Raw genomic sequence first — 3871 nt, 5'->3', positions numbered from 1 at the left:
GTTTCATTGCAATGATTACAATCTCCTCTGTGCATCAGCATTCAACAATATTTGCTTCTATTCTCTCTGTTTATTTTTGTTTTTTTTTTGTTTGTTTGTTTTGGGGAGTGGGGAGTTACACAAAACACCCAGGAATATATCATCATTTAAACAAGCAAAGGGCACATTCTGCAAGCCTACCTCCTGACCACCACTGGCCACCAGCACACAGCCTTTCTCTTTCCATGTGTCTAAAGCCCTCAGCTGCTCTATTTCTCCATGCCTTCATTTCTGGTGTTACTGCTTCTCTGGATAGGGTCTCACATTCTGCTTGTGCTCTTCTCCCTTGATGGTCCTAGGGTCCTCTGTTCTTGGATTGTAAGATTAACTACTCCCCTCTTTTTGTTATAAAACTTCTACCTTTACAGTTGTGACTATCACAATTAGTCATGATAACAATTACTCACTATTGATCATAGGAATCTTGTGCTTATGTCTTTTCATCAGATCCTCTAGAAAAGATGAATACTATTCAGTGGGGATTCTACCTTCCTCCTCACACTCTGAAACCAAACTCCCTCTTGAAAACTTGTGAGCCAGTCACTTTGTGCCTTTATAGCCCCTCTAATTCTATGGGTCGGACCCGACTCGATGGCACTTAACAACAACAACAACAAATTTTGTGTAGCCAATGTCTAAGTTACTCGTCCCTATCAACTCTGTATACAGAGGGGATAGGATTGATACTTTATTTGAAGACTCCTTCCCTCTCAGCTGGTTTTTAAACTATTACATCCATAAGTATGGGTCAAGTACATAAAATTTTAGCAATTTATACTTATTTACTTTTTCAAAAATTGTATTTTAATCTTCCTCTAGTCACGCTCTGATTGTCAAGACTTCAAGGCTAGGTCCAATAATTACTATCTACAAGTTTGGACATTCTTGTGCATCTCTCCTCACTTCATATAAGCTGGATGCTTCACTCTCAGCTCTAACCCTCTGTGACTATGTCCTTGTCCATGGGCTCAGAAGTCTCACCACAATTCGGACTAACCATCCCTTCCTTTTCTCTCTCTCATCTGCAGGTTGACACAAGTCATTGGAACCTGGTCGAACTTGGCTCGTATCTTCATTGCTGCTTTTCCCCCTCTTCCGCTCACCAGGTGACCAACGTGGTCATCAGCAAGCTTACATGCCTGTCCATGTGTTCCTTTTGAGTTTCAGTCTTGGAGGGGAATTCTGAGATTTATTTTTATCTTTTCCTTCTTTCTTGTCTTCTTAATGACCTTTTGCTTTCTTCCTGTATGATGTTCTTGATGTCATCCCACAACTCTTCTGGTCTTCAGACTTCAGTGTTTAATGCATCAAATCTATTCTTCAGATGCTCTCTAAATTCAAGTCAGATATGTTTAAGGTAATATTTTGGCTCTTGTGGACTTGTTTTAATTTTCTTCAGCTTCAGTCTGAACTTGCATATGAGCCCTTGGTAGTCTGTTCCACGGTCTGCCTCTTGCTTTGTTTTGGCTGATGATATGGAGTTTTTCCATTGTCTGTATCTACAGATGTAGTCAATTAGATTTATGTGTATTGTATCTGATGAGGTCCATGTGGATAGTCATCTTTTATGTGGTTTAAAATGTTATTTGCAAGAAGACATCACTGGTTTTGCAAAATTCTATCATGCAATCTCAATATCATTTCTGTCATCAAGGCCATATTTTCCAACTGCTGATCCTTCATCTTTACTTCTAACCTTTGCATTCCAATCACCAGCAATTATTAAAACATTTTGATCACATGTTTGATCAGTTTCAGATTGAAGAAGTTGGTAGAATTCTTCAATACCATCATCACTGGCTTTAGTTTTTGGTGCATGAATTTGAATAATAATAGTATTAACTTGTCTGCCATGTAGGCGTATAGATATTATCATATCACAGTCAGTGTTGTAATTCAAGATAGATCTTGATAAGTTCTTTTTGATGATGACTATGATGCCATTCTCTGTAATTTGTGCCCTATGGCTACTCAAGGTTTTCAGTGAGTATATATCTATATATTTGGATGTAGTCTGTTTCTCCTTAAGCTTAGTCTGTTTTGATCTGCAAGTTAAACTGAAATCTGAACACCATTGGTGACCCTGCTGGTATTTAAAATACTCATGGCATATCTTCCAGAAGTACTGCAACATACAAGCTGCCACAGTGAGTGGTGGAAGGAATAAGACTATCCATGAAATGCAATTGTGAACATTCACTAAAATTTTGTTCAAATAATTATCTTCTCTTTTCAACATATTTTCTCATATTCAATAAATACTGAAATAGTTTATTTGTTTGGCAGTTAACAGATTGAAAGATTAACCTGTGCTAGTAGCTCAGTGGTTAAAGCATAGACTCAGGGACAGCTGTGATGCTGAGCAATATATCTGATTTCCCTAACCCTCAGCTTCCTTATCTGTAAAATAAAATAAGCACAAAAAGCACTTGGTAGTGATTTGTGTGTAGTAATCATTCAGTGAATATTGATTATTATTATTGAAAAGAAAATCATCTTTTTCTTCTTAGCCCTGTATACACAGAGTTTTGAAATACAATTGCCTTTTACCAAAGCTAAGGATCCCTGGTGTGGTGCTGTAGGATAAGCAAGAAGGAATTAGGAAAATAAAATAAGCTCATTGATCATTGTGTAGCTGCTCCCAGGGAGAAAGATGAGGATTTACAGTAAAAATTAGAGCCTTGAAAACCTTATTCAAGGACATTATGAGTAGGAATTGACTCAATGACAGTGAGTGAGTGAGTGAGTGAGTTAAAGCTATTGACTAATTTTCCTTCAAAATGAGTTAGATTCCAGTTAGCACAAAAACTGTTCTACCTTTGTGCAAGTGCAAAATAAAAATGGTCAGTTTGAAGCAAAAAGAACAAAGAGGTAGAGTGGTTATCTTTATTAAAGGCAAAGCAGAAATTTAACAGCAATTTAACATTGTCCATAGCTGAGACAAGCTATCTATAACAGCCCAATGATAGTGAGAGATGAAATTATGCCTGCTGTCTGACCATTTCAGTTCAGTTTAAAACCATGATTTAGTGATTATACTCTGTCCAAAATACCAGTGAAGTCTAGAAAGTTGAGGGGAAACACTATTGGTAAAACATAGACCACAGCAAAAAATGTTCAAGTTATTTGGACCAATGGCAGTGAGTAGGTGAAGAGAAGCAGCTAGATTCTTATATGGACTGTTAAAACCACAATTCTGACTTTATTTTTGAAAAAAAAAGAACAATAAAACAACAACAACAACAAAAACCTCAGTAAAATTTCCAGATGGATAGAGAGTTTTTCCTTTGGGAAAAAAAAAAAAAAATGCCAAAGGAAGTGGGATTATTTAGTCCTAGAAAAAGAAAGAAGATGAAGGGGTTATCTTAATTATAGACAATTCAGTGAGGTTGGTATATCTCTTAGTGTTTCAGAGAGATACTTACAGAGGGACTGATCTTAGATGGAAACTAGAGAGGCAACAAAGGACTGTGATTAAGAGCACAGAAGAGGACGCCAAACTGTTGGGTTTTGAGCCATTGTTCCACCATTTCTCGGGTGTATATTGCTCTAGAGGGTAAGCACTGGAGTGTGAACTACAAGGTCAGTGGTTCAAGCCCACCAGCCACTCCATGGGAAGAAAGTGAGGCTTTATACTCCTACAAAGATTTATAGCTTCAAAAACCCTATACAGGGTAGCTATGTATTGGAACCGACTTGAGGGGACTTAACAACAGCATTCCTATCAATGGAGAAGAGACTGAAGTTGTCAAGGACTTCATTCTTCTTGGATCAACTGTCAACACTCACGGAAGCAGCAGTCAAGAGATCAGACGACGTATTGCATTGGGCA

Source organism: Chrysochloris asiatica, unplaced genomic scaffold (genome assembly GCF_000296735.1).
Source record: "Chrysochloris asiatica unplaced genomic scaffold, ChrAsi1.0 scaffold00318, whole genome shotgun sequence".
NCBI lineage: Eukaryota > Metazoa > Chordata > Mammalia > Afrosoricida > Chrysochloridae > Chrysochloris > Chrysochloris asiatica.
Note: the sequence above shows the minus strand (reverse complement) of the source record.